A 13779-nucleotide genomic window follows, 5' to 3' on the forward strand; every position below is an offset into this window, starting at 1 on the left:
ACACACACACACACACACACACACACATCATTGATGCACAGATGAAGGGCATGTGCTACAGACATAACAGAGAAATCTTCCTGAAAGAGGCAAAGCAAGGTAACAGCTTACACAAGGGCCTCAGATGACAAACAACAGGGTGAAAATACGGCAGTTTGATCCCGCTGGTCTTCCAAACCGAGGCAAGGATTGCAAAGTAAATACAAAGACACCTATAAATATGCACCCATAACTTGTTAGTTTAAACACATAGATTTCCTTGTACCATCAAAACCCTAATAGCAAAGAACCATTCTCCAATAAAAGGAATCAAGGATCCTTCGAGAAATGATCAGTTTCATGCTGATGTAGGAAATGTTCAAGATGAACACACAACATTTTGTAGTGCCATAAAGCAAGCAATTACTCAAAGCAAAAATGGAGGGAAGAATTCAAGGTAGGAAAGGAAGGGGAGGCTCTGAGTAGGAAATTTGGATAGTATTGAATTACATCCCAAAGGAAAAATTCCACAAACCCATTTTCTAAGTAGTTTATGTAGATTCTTCAACAAACTCCCTACTCCTTATGTGTATGCTGTATATAATGACTTTCAAGAACACCCTGGAAATGAAGAAGGAAAAGTCACTTTACAGTGATGAAACCTGATAGACACTCTCTTAGTAGGTTCAAGGTCAATAGAAATAGTGCTGCTATATTGATAAAATGAATCCTTAATCAAATATAATAAAATGATACTTCACCTTTGTGATCCTCCTCCTGAAAAACCACAACTCTGGTGTAAATATGAGAAAAAGAGTCACAACATCCCAGCTGAGGACTTTCTGCGGAGTGTCTAGCCAGTATTCCTCAAAACTGTCAAGGCCATCAAAAACAAGGAAAGCAAGAATTGCTGGCCTAAAGGGACATGACAACTAACTCGAATGGTGTATTTTGGATGGGATCATAGTTGAGGAGAAGAACACTTGGTAGCAAATGTAAAAATTGTGAAACAGGTTTTGTCTCAGAGCATTGTGGTGAGACAGTAAATTTTAGACAAGCCTGGGAAGCAAACTCAGGAAACAATTTCCAATCCTGGGATTTTCTTGGAAGCAGAGACCATAGAACTCCTGGAAACTGCTGAAGAGGAGATTGTGGACTTCACTCATGAACCTTTACAATCTGTGGTTGTTGATCTGACACATAATGACTCTGTTATGGTTGCTGATAAAAAGAGGAGGCCAAGGAGGACTGAGCAGAGCCTATGCCAAGAGCATACTGACAGCTGTGTGGTGAGAAGTGTTGATGAAGACTTGTTCTGGAAACCAAGATATGCTTGTGACCACCCAAATTCCCAGAAACACGAGATGAAGGAGCTATAAAATTGAAGCACTTTGGCAGTGTAAGTTATTCCATCTGCATGGATAGATATTCTGTAACTGTACAGAATGGCTGTCTTGTTATAGAATGTGGCCATGTCTTCCATAACCAGAGCCTCTGTGATTCTCTTACGAATGCCAACAATAGAGGAGCAAGATGGTGGAATAGGATGAGAACACGTTAAAGCACAAGGAGAAGGATTAGTGGAGAAGCAGAGAGGGTATGATGCTGGGTAATAGGAATGGGCAGGCCAATGGTAAAGAGACACCAGGGCACCCGTTCTCTGGGGAAACAGCAGAGGCAGTGGATAGCCAAAGCTATCTTGAAGAATAAGAATCAAGCCAAAAGAATAGCAATTTCAGATTTCAAGATACACTACAAGGCAGTGGTTACCAAAACAGTCTGGTACTTATACAGAAACAGGGGAGAACATCAATGGAACAGAACAGAAACCCCAGAAGTGAGCCCACATATGTACAACCAAGTAATATTTGACAAGAGAACTGATAAGAACCATGAGAAAAGTTTGGTCTTTCGAACAAATGCTGTTGGGCCATGACCCAGCTATCACATTTCTGTAAGTATATCCAAAGTAATGAAATCTGTATATGAGAAAGTAAAATGCATCCCTATATTTATAGCAGCACAATCCATAATAGCGAAAACACGGAAACAACTCAGATGCCCACTGAAAGAGGAGTAGATAAAGAAACGGTGTTACATCTGAACCTGCTGCAGTGGCTGAATTATCAGCTAATCCTCCCCTTCAAGCCCTGAGATCCCATAGGAGTGCTGGTTTGTGTCCCAGCTGTTCCACTTCCCACCCAGCTCCCTGCTTATGGACTGGGAAAGCAGTAGAAACTTGCCCAAAGCCTTGGGACCTTGCACTGGTGTGAGAGACCTAGAAAAAGCTCCTGGCTCCTAGCTTCAAATCAGCTCAGCTCTGGCCATTGTGGGCACTTGGGGAGTGAATCTGTGGATGGAAGATCTTTTTCTCTGTATCTGTTTCTCTCTGTGAATCTTCCTTTCCAATAAAAAGTGTTAAGATCTTTAAAAAGAGAGAGAGAATGAATCTCTGGTGCATCTCTGTGAAATACTACATAGCCATTAAAAAGAATGGAACCCTACCATTTGCAGCAAAATGGTCCCAACTAGAGACCATGAGGCTGAATGAAATAAGTCAGTCCCAAATGGACAAATATCAAATGTTCTCTTTGATATAAGGCAACCCCTTCATGCAAAATACAAAACAGATACATTGGTGAACACACATATATATATATTTTTTTCATAGTTGAACTGTATAATGGAGACCAGCATACTTGGAAGTGAAGATATGTTGCAATGGTATCTTTATTCCCAAGTGAAAGGAGGACACCCAGTAACACTGTTAAAATATACCCGATCATTATGATACTAATTTTCCCTTTCTATATCTACAATGCCATGTTGAGCTTAAATAGCAGAATGTTAATCTTACAAATGTGATTAAAGGACTATATAACTGTAACAGTAAGAGGGAAAATGGTGAGAGGGGAGTATGCAAAGGGATAAAGTAGAGGAAATGGAGGAATTCCTATACCTACAAAAATGTATCATATTTCCTGTATTCCTATTTACAAACAAAAAAGAATGCTAACACCTGCCATACTTGTAGGAAAATGATCAGACATCCCATCTATACAGGAAATGCTCCGAACTGCTCAGGAGAGATGGATAGACAGAGCTAAAGCCTGGCTGGATATCTACTTTCCACTTCTTGAGCTCAAGAAGACTACTTCAAAACCAATATTTGATAATGTAAATTGCTCTTCTTTTTTTACGCCTTGCTTAGACCATTTTGTTACTTCCAAAAGGAGGTTCTCTGACTGGACACAAGCCTCCTCCACCCTATCACACCCCACCCCACCCCAGACCAAGCTCTACATCTCTCCTCCTCAAGTGGTAGTCTGACTCCAGAGTAGAAGAAAGAGTCAGAAACACAGGAATTGAGAATCATGGTTGTATCTTCTTTCTGGAACCTTCTTGCTTGCCCACTTGAGCCCTGGCTACTCCACACTTCTGATTCCACTTTCTGCTAGTGCACTTTGGCATAGCTCCTGCCGCTCATGTGGAAGAACCACATGGAGCATGCACCACATCGGGGACTCTGCCTTGCTATCAGGTGGCCGTTCCCCATCCCTGGGTTCTGGGGTAGTTGAGAGGCTGGGTATGGCTTCTCCCCTTATCTTTCCCCTTCCCCAAGATACAGGAAGAAGAAACAAAATTTGGAAGCAATGATCACACCCACTTTTCTCTAACCCTCAATCCTTCCCACCCTGACTTTGTAGAGGCTTCCCAGTGATTCTGAGTCACAATCATGCTTGAGATAAATTGTTCTAACCTAAGGAATTAACTCTCATTTAGCATCTGTCAACCACGATTGTCATCAAAATTATATGGGAGTTTCTTCTTTTTCTTTGTTTCCTTTTTTTTTTTTAAGTTTTGAGACCCAGGCTCTACTATAGATTAATTAAATCAAATTTGCTAGGGAAGAGGCCAAGCTTCACTTGGCAAATATGCTGAACAACGTTACTAGGTGTTCAATGAATAACTTCTTTAAAAATATTTATTTTTTGAGATACAGAGGCCAAGATCTTCCATGTACTAGTTCAATTCTCAAATGCCCATGATGGCTGCAACTGTCCAGAATGAAGCTGGAAGCTGGAAACCAATCCAAGTCTCCCATGTGGGTGACGGGGACCCAAGTGCTTGAGCCATACCCTGCTGCCTCCCTGGGTGTGCATTTTCAGGAAGCAGGAACTGGGTGAAGAGCTAGGACTCAGACCCAGCCACGGTGACATGGGATGTGGTTTTGCTCTTAACAGCAATATCAAATAGTTTCCCCAATGATAACTTTGTCTCTAGCTCTCCCATGTTTCTAATGTTCACTCCGCACTAAGTATCACCGATTACTCCAACAGTCAAAGTTTCAGGCCAAATTGGCAAGAAGAACTAGAACCTGGTAAAGAGAATGAGGTTTAGAGCATTATTTGGGAGGTGGGGGCCTTTGGCTCTACTATGAACAACAGTGGTTGGAGACGCATGTCTTCCATGCTAATCATCCCTTACATTTGACTATTTTCATTGAGGTTCTGAACCTTCTTCAAGCAAAGGACACACAGATGACAAATGAGTGAGCTTGGACTTCCGGCGATTTTCTCTCAAAAACCAGATTTCTGTAGGAGTGCCTGGGTCCAACACCTGGCTCAGCCTCCTGAGTCTAGCTTACTGCTACTGTCCACCCGCAAATGTAGTAAATGTAGCAAATGTAGTTCAGTGCCTGCAACTGATGGGGGAGATCTGGACCAAGAGCCTGCCTACCAGGTTCAGCTAGTAGCTGGCCGTTGTGAGCTTTAGGGGAGCGAACTGCTGCAAGAAACACGTCTGTCTCTGCCCCTCTGCATTTCAAACAAATAAAATAAATGCATATTTTTCAAAAAGTCTGATTTCTTCCCACTTGCCATCACTTAACTCTAAATTATGCTGTCGTTATTGCCATTTTTTCTTTACCATAGAAGAATCTCTCTTAAGATTTAGTTACTAGATCAGTCAACCTAATTTCTATAATGTTTCTTAGGGTGCATAGACAATACAAGCAAATAGTTAAGCTTGTTTTGTTTCCAAGACTCAAAAACACAGCCCATTTAGGATAGGCTGTGAAAATATAATACTGAATTTGCAAATAATAACCAGCACGTAATTTGTTCTGCAGAGGAACACTAATGGTGTAGGAAATAAAGAACAATAAAACTCAGGCATAAACTGTCTAGCACACAGTAGGTCGTCAATACATGAAAACTTCTCATAATTATCATCCCATGATAGTGAGATGCAATTGCCTAAGAAAAAGGAATGGTTCTAGAAGCCTGAGCAGGAGGCAGACAAGCTAAGGAAGGCTCAGACAGTCCTGTTAGCTTTACCACTTATTCACTCTATGATAGTAAAAAATCACATAACTGCCTTAAGCCTCAGTTGACTTGTCTGTAAAATGGGTACAATAATGGTACCTACCATATTATAGTTGTGGTGATGATCAAGTGAGATAATGTATGCAAATCACCTGTCATTTACTGGGTGCTCAATAAATGATAGTTATTTTGATTACCCTCTCAAGGTGAAACAATTTCCAGTCAAAGCATTAATATCAGTGATTCCTTTTATTTGATGAACCAATCTGCATCTGATTAACTCTTTATAAGTATCTCTTGGGGTAGAATTGTAATGTGTCCTTTGCTTTCTCTCACGAGGAAGATTTGGCTAGAATTCTGTGCTCAGGAAATTAATGGCCTTTGCAAATGCATTTGCATAAGTACTTCTGCTACTTCAGTGACATTAAAGAATGCATTCTGATCTGTAAGAACAGAAACAGAACTGCTTGAAGGAACACGCACTCAAGGCATGCCATTTCACTGCTCTAAGAGTTTTTATCCAGCAGCTCTCTGTTTGCCTTATTTTGCTGAGATAGGCTACAAAGCTTTTGACAGTAAGGTGGCCATGGAGAGAGAGCAGTGAAGGAGATTTCCAATTCCTGAATGACAGAAATGTTGTCTGGGAAAAGGAGATAAAAAACCAGCTTCCAATGTACCCCAAACATATTGACTCTAGCTTCTCTTACTGGGACTGGGGAACTCCTTCAGCTTAGGGGATACTCCTGCCCCGCAGGAAGTGCTCAGTCCTCGCACGGTCTTCAAAACACAGCCACTCATGTCTGATTACCCTGGCACAAACACAGAGTAATTGGGTCCTTGTCTGCATCCTGTTTTGCATTTTACTGCATTTTTCTTCATCAAGGGCAGCAAAGGTCGGGCCTAGTCTCAATCTCTAGTAACTAAAAGGTACACATGCCAATCAAAGTCTAATGGCATTGTGGATGAAAGCTCCACGCTCATTCTGTCATTTTCTAGCTACATGATGTTTGTTAAACATCTCACTTCTCTGTTCTTAATTTTTCTTATTTGTGAAATGGAAAGAATAAGAGTACCATCTCCTAGGTGTCAGGTTTATGTTAGGTAAAGATTAGCAAAGTGCTGGGTACAGCAGAAGCTGTCAGCAACCAGTAGCTGTCCTGTCAGTTTTTACCCCAGGTGCATCGAGATCAAATGGATCAAGTCAAATTCTTTTCTTATTCAGGAGTCTGACTTCAAATGTGGATCTACTCAACTATTTTAAGGTTGCAAAATATTATGACAAAACACTGACAAAAATTGGAGAGCTATCCTAAAATTTTTTTTTTAACAAAAGTGAATGCACACTGAAAGTACACTCTCCTATACTGCTGCTAGAAATGTGAATTGTTACAGGCTATTTGGAAGAGGATCTGGAATTATCTACTAAAATCAAATATGGTGTTGCGCTACGACACAGCAATGCCAGTCTTGAGAATCCATTCCATGTATATGTACATACATACACATGCACAGAAAGAAGTGAGAAAGGGCGGTCAGAAAGACATCACTGGTATATACCTCGAAGGAGTTAAAAGTAAAAAAAAATAGTGATTTACTTATCTATTTATACTCTAACACAATCAGAACCTACAAATTTTTCTTTGCAAGTAAGTTTTACCTTAAAAATTTGTTACATTAAATCTATTAGGGGAGGCAAATTGTGTTGGCACTTACAGGCCTCACTGGATAGAAGAAAAGTTTTTACTGTTTACTCCTTGAGAATTTTGGATTTTTGTACCATCTGTACATGTTAAAATTGAAAATTAAGCATAAACCTTTAAAAATTTTACTTCTTTTTATTATTATCATTTTATGATACAGTTCTATAGGCCCTGGGATTTCCCTTATCCCCTCCCCAAGTCCCTCCCCTTTCACTGAGTTCCCCATATCATCACTATGGTATAGTTCTTCATATACAATCGTGTGTCCATCATTGTGGGCATGGACAATGGCAGAGAGTCCAGCATCCTATTGTCAAGATATAGTAAACAGTTTCATTGGGAGTCCATCTTTGTCTGGAAGTAGAGATGCATACTGCATTGTATCCTCACATCTGGATATGATAGTCTCCATTACACAGTCACTATATATATCCTTAAATGAAAAGTCACAAAACAAAATCAACAACAGGAAGGAAAAAAAAGATATAAATAACACCACAAAGCTAAATAACATGCTACTGACTAATGTGTCTCTGAAGAAATGAAAAAGAAAATGATACTTCTTTAAGAAAATGATACTTTTGTATAATCTATGAGTCGCTGAAGAATTTAATCAGAAGAAAGTATTTTGAAGAGATAAAAAAAAGAAAAAAATCAAAATCCATGAGATACAGTTTCTGTTGAACTTTGATGGTGACATGGTGTCTGCTATAGGCAACAAATAGATGGGTTTTGTTTTTTAATCCACTCTACTAATCCATGATGTTTGATTGATGAATTTAAGCCATTTATATTCAGGGTTAATACAAACAGGTGGTAATTTGGTTTTGTCATTGTAGCAATGGGTTGTTCATTGGTTTAGTCTTCTGTTATTTTACTGGGATGTTTTTCACATTTGCCTTTGGTTTTGGTGGGCGCTATTCCTTTCCTCTGTCAAGAGAACATCATTAACTCTGAAGTTGGCAAAGGCTTTTGCTCCACTGCAGGGAAGTCTTCAGCAATATTCATTATGCTTCTGTCTCTTCTTTTGCTCTTGGTCATTGTACTTCTGGTTAGCAGAGTCTTCTCCTTGGGGCAGGTTCTAAGCTGTGTCACCTACAAGTCTACAATGCGATTTTATTTATTTTGCAGTCACTTGTGCCACTCCCTCCAGCAAGTTCCAGGTCTGGCTTCTTATGTTAAATTTCCACCATGGTTTGCATAGCCCCAGCTCCTGGCTCACCAGTTTCCACCTCCTGTGATACCGTGCTAAGGCTGCACCATTATTTGTACAATCTTTCTTCCACTTCCAGTTGGAGCAGGTCCCAGGATTAGGGAAACACCAGGTGTTCTATCTAGCTAGGTTGTTGGTTGTGCTGATCTTGGCAGAACCTGTTGGCTGTTAGGTCTGAGGGCTGCATGGACATATTTTGACTTGTATGATGCCACAGTTGGTATTATTTTCCTGTGGGACGAGTACAATCCACTGAACTTAATGAGTTCTTGCAAGCTCAGCACATATGCACAGCTCACTGTTGTCCCCTGCAGTCCTAAAACTTTTGCCACGCTGTACAAAATGGATCCTGATACGCCACTACTAGAGTTCTTGATCTGCTGGCCATCAGGTCTGGGGGCTACCCCGACCTGCCTTGGATCGAACCTGTAAGATGCCACATTGTTGCTCACTGAGCCAGAAATGAGTTCTCTCCCAGCTCAGTGCATGAGCAGTCCTGCCCCAGAGCCCTTGCCTCCTTAAACAAAATGGCCCCTAATACAGCTCTTAGAGGTCAATTGGCCTGTGAAATCCACCCTGTTCCTGCACTATCAGTCTGGGACCTGCGGCTTGGTCTCTACTTCTGTTCAAATCAATCAGATCAGCAGGATGAGCAGTTCTCTGTCTGAACTTATGTCTGGTGCTCCCAGCAAACATCTCTTCCCACTTTGTCACTGGTGGAGTTTCGGCTTCCACTGCTCGCTGAAATCCTCTGGGGTATCAATCACTGCAAAACCACACCATTGTTTTCACCGCTTTCCTATGTCTGTCAGTCTCCAGGTGTCCCTCTGCTATTGGTCTGTCCTCTCCTAATTCCTGGAATGTACCCTCTCTGCTTCACACTGGTTAATATTTCTCCGTCTGTTTCAACATGTTCTTACCCTATTCTGCCATCTTGATTCTCAAAGCATAAACTTAATTTAAGCATTGTATCCCAAGAACTACGAACTTTCTCAGAGACCAATGATTTGCCAAGTTTCTTCAGTAAGTAGCATCAGCCTTCTCTCATCCTTTTAAATAACTGCTTTCTTTCTCATTGTAAAGGTTGGTTTTATATTATCCCTTATATCCAGAAAAGTTTCTCTACATAATCATCTCTTATATTTCCTTTTAACATTTCTTTCATCCTTGTGATTAACTTAAGTACTCTGTTCTATCTCTTGGTTGTATATTGCACATGTATTTGTTGAATGAAAGAAATATTCAATGTATATTTTAAAACTACTAAAAGAAATATAGCTTCACCTAGAATAGTATATTATTTACTGCCTTGGGCCCAGCGCCATGGCCTAGTGGCACAAAAGTCCTCACTTTGAATGCCCCGGGATCCCATATGGGCACAGGTTCGTGTCTCGGCTGCTCCACTTCCCATCCAGCTCCCTGCTTGTGGCCTGGGAAAGCAGTCAAGGACGGCCCAAAGTCTTGGGACCCTGCACCCATGTGGGATACCTGGAAGAAGTTCCTGGATCCTGGCTTTGGCTTGGCATAGCATCGGCCGTTGTGGCCACTTGGGGAGTGAATCATCAGACGGAAGATCTTCCTCTCTGTCTCTTCTCCTCTCTGTATCTCTTTCTAATAAATAAATAAATCTTAAAAAAATTATTTACTGCCTTCGGGAGGATTTGGGAAAGCTCAGCTCTGTTCCACCAGAACCAAAGAAAAGTCCAGAACCCACATAAAGAACAGTGTCCATTACTTCTTCAGTTAGCAGCTATTTAACAAGCATCTATCAAGTCCTGGGCATTGTGCCGAGCCTTGGAGAAACAAGAGTAAGAATAAGGTAGAATTGATATCATGGCACTCACAATGCATTTGGGGAAATAGACATTTAATTAGCTAGCAAGTGAATAAATAAAATAACTGCAAGTTGTACAAATGTAGAGAAGGCAGGCTATGGGGAACTATCACAACAATACATGAAAATAATCTATCTAACTCAAATATGTGTCAGATTTTTAAATGCAGATAGACATAGTTAGGATTAAAGTGATATTGAGTTCCTAACTACATTTGGCCTGTTGTGCTTTTCTTCACAGTCACCATAATCTAATAGCACTACTATTAGTGATGGGCATTTGGGAGGGTAGGATGAGAAGCGGAACCTCCTGAAATCTGCAAACATTAAAAAGAGAGCTTGACGTGTGTTCATATTTGAGAGAAATCTTGGGCTTTACAAATGAGTGATGGAGGGTCCAGCGTGGTAGCCTAGCAGCTAAAAAGTTCTCGCCTTGCACACCCTGGGATCCCACATGGGCGCAGGTTCGTGTCTCAGTGGCTCTGCTTCCCATCCAGTTCTCTGTTTGTGGCCTGGGAAAGCAGTTGAGGACGGCCCAAAGCCTTGGGACCCTGCACCCATGTGGGAGACCTGGAAGAAGCTCCTGGTTCCTGGCTTCTGATCGGCTTGGCCCAGGCCGGCACGGCCACTTGGGGAGTGAATCAGCAGAGAGAAGAATTTCTTCTCTGTCTCTTCCCGTTTCTATATATCTGACTTTCCAATAAAAAGAAATACTTTAAAAAATGAATGAATGGTGGATTGCCATGCTACAATCACCAAATGAATGTGAAAGTAATTGTTCACACCTTTTAAAGAAAACCCTTAAAAGTTTTTTTTTTTAACCTTGCATAGTAAAAAAAAAAATCAGAATGCTGTGAACCACCTGTCTGATAAGACCTTGGCATCATATGGCATATGTGAGCACAGGCCAAGTAGTAGCATGCACTGATGTTATGTGAAAAAGACATTGCAAACTCACTGCCCCAATACCCAACATCTCTCATTTACCCCAGAGCAGTTCGAAGGAGCAAGAGGAAGGGAAGACCAAAGACCAATACCTCATCCACACATAGCATAGCATTAGGCCAGAACCTGATTCAGTTTGCAAAAGTGTCCTACTTCCGGCAGAGGAGTGGCCATCACATTTCAGGCTAGAGAACAGGGTACTTAAGACTTCCTGCTGTGGGCTTGGCCTCAAAGTGATTTAGCAAGAGATTGAGAGGGAAAACAGCATTCAGTCTTCACTCTTGAGAGAGCCAGAAGCAAAAATTCAGGCCTGAGGTTAAACCTGACATGCAGTTGGAATCAAAATATCAATCAATACACATCATTGATATTTTCTGCTAAGAATCCAAATTCTATCTACTTAGATTATTTTCACTTGAAAACCTTTTAGATGTGTTTCAATTTTGTCTTATCCCATGGAATATTTTGGGCAAAATTTAACCATTTCCTGATAACCTGGGGTCATCAATGTGATTATCCTTGAGTGTACCTCATCTGCTTGTATATTATTCTGAATTCTCTTTCTTCCCACCACTGGCTGTCAGCTGTCACTGCTCACCCACAGTTAATAAGCTTGTCTCTTGGCTAATCACTGATAATAACAGCACAAGCTGCATTGATCCCCTGCTACATGCCAGTCCGTGTGCTGAGTGCTTTGTACAGAATAATTCATTAAACCCACAGAATAACCCTTGAGGCAGGTACAATTATTATTCCCAAATTACAGATGGGGTAGCCAAGACCCAGAAGAGTCAAGTAATTTGCCCATGGTTGTGAAGAAGCATATAGCAGAAATAGATTTGGGCCCTTAAGTCTCAAGGATTTCAAGATTTTAAGATTTCAAGTTCCTTACCACCACATCAGCACCTTCAAACTTTTCAATAGTGAATCACATTCAGAAATATATTTTTATAATCATCCAGGACACACACACACACACACACACACACACACACACTGAATGAAAACTTCAAATACCACTTTTATTATCAAAAAACCTTACTCTGATGTTCTACTATATTCTATTCCTTCATCATTGTCATAATCATCCCTATCACCTTTATGGTCATTACTGTTGCTCCTGATTCACAGGAATGATTTTTCTCTCATTCATCAACACATTTTAGGGTTAGCCTGCAACAGATTCAGGGTCTGCACTTACACTTCGGTGTGAATTAGACGAAGCTTTCCTCTTGTGAAGATGACTTAATTCCATCTCTCAAAAAGTTGTCATAAGGTGCTGACTTTGTTAAAGTCTATGATCACATGGCAAAAAGAGGTTAACAAGAAATAAATCTTGAGGTCAACCTTATGCATAGTGGCCCCCCCAAAAAGTTGATGGGAACACTACTATTGGTTCTGAGGGACCAAGAAACTAGATAACACCGAAACTTAGGGAGTGTTTGTTCAACAGGAACATTGCATCAGTGTACTGCATGACCAGGCACTGTGACTGCTCTTTTGCCTTCTTTGGGCCTATTAGCTTACTTCCCAATTAGGACTGCCACATAAAGTAGAGGGCACGCATTTTAAGTGGAATTTTAGATAACCAACAAGTAATTTTTAGTATGAGGTTGCCCTACACAATCTTTGGGACATAGTCATATAAATATTTACTGCTTATTTCAAAATTGCTAAGGGAGGAAGTTTTAAATGAAAAGATAGGTAAAGCATGTGAAGTGTAGGATATGTTGTCTTTCATCATTGCTCACACTGTGTACTTACATCAAAATATCACACAGTACCTAAAACATACATAATTATTATTTGTCAGCAACAGAAGAATTCAAGCAAGAATCATTTAAAAATATTCAGTGTTTATCTGAAATTTAAATTTCACTGGGCATCCTGTATTTTTATGGGCTAAATCTGGCACATCTATTCCTAAAGCACAATTGAACTGTTGTCATGAGATGGCAGTTATGCTGTTATAGCTCCATATTTGTCACAAAGCCAGTGACAGTTCAGAGCCAAGCAGATCATCTTGAAAGAAAGTGGAGTGGGGTTAGTTAGAAAATGTTCAGTTATGAGAGTACACGCAAGCACTGTAGCCTGTAGTGGTCAGGGAATGCTTCCTGGAAGCAACAACCTCAGAAGAATGGGACAGATGGAAGAAAAATTCAAACGATATCTCATGAGAATAAGCTGAAGGTGATACGAACTACGAAATGTATATCGTAATCAGTCGAAGAAGAGATAACTATTTTAAAGATCATTCACAGTGGGGCATGTGAGTGCAGTCAGAGACCCATTTTGGTGACATTCCTATAAAATGTAAGGAGAGCACTAAACCAACAGGAAAATGCTGATGGCATATATGACAGGCACTGTAGCAAGGCTTTATGTACATGCTCCCACTTGATTTCTACAACATTCTGCATGGCAGACAATATTATCATTCTAAATTTGTAGCTGAAAAACTTCAGGCTCAGGGCCCAGCATGGTAGCTTAGTGGCACAAAAGTCCTCATCTCGCACACGCCAGGATCCCATATGGCACCAGTTCGTATCCCAGCTGCTCTGCTTCCCATCCAGCTCCCTGCTTGTGGCCTGGGAAAGCAGTCGAGGACAGCCCAAAGCCTTGGGACCCTGCACCATATGAGAGACCTGGAAGACGCTCCTGGCTTGTGATTAGCTTGGTTCTGGCCATTGTGGCCACTTGGGGAGTGAATCAACAGATGGAAGATCTTCCTCTCTGTCTCTTCTACTCTCTGTATACTTGACTTTTCAATAAAAAAGAAGC

The 13779-nt window shown here is 40.8% G+C and overlaps 1 pseudogene; it reads left to right on the plus strand.

The window, feature by feature from the left end:
* Positions 1-417: 417 nt before the first annotated feature.
* LOC121169453 lies at positions 418-3086 on the plus strand (annotated as a pseudogene).
* The last annotated feature ends 10693 nt before the right edge of the window (positions 3087-13779 follow it).

The sequence above is a fragment of the Ochotona curzoniae genome, unplaced genomic scaffold (genome assembly GCF_017591425.1).
Source record: "Ochotona curzoniae isolate NIBS_2020 unplaced genomic scaffold, NIBS_Ocur_1.0 scaffold_1852, whole genome shotgun sequence".
Classification (NCBI taxonomy): Eukaryota; Metazoa; Chordata; class Mammalia; order Lagomorpha; family Ochotonidae; genus Ochotona; species Ochotona curzoniae.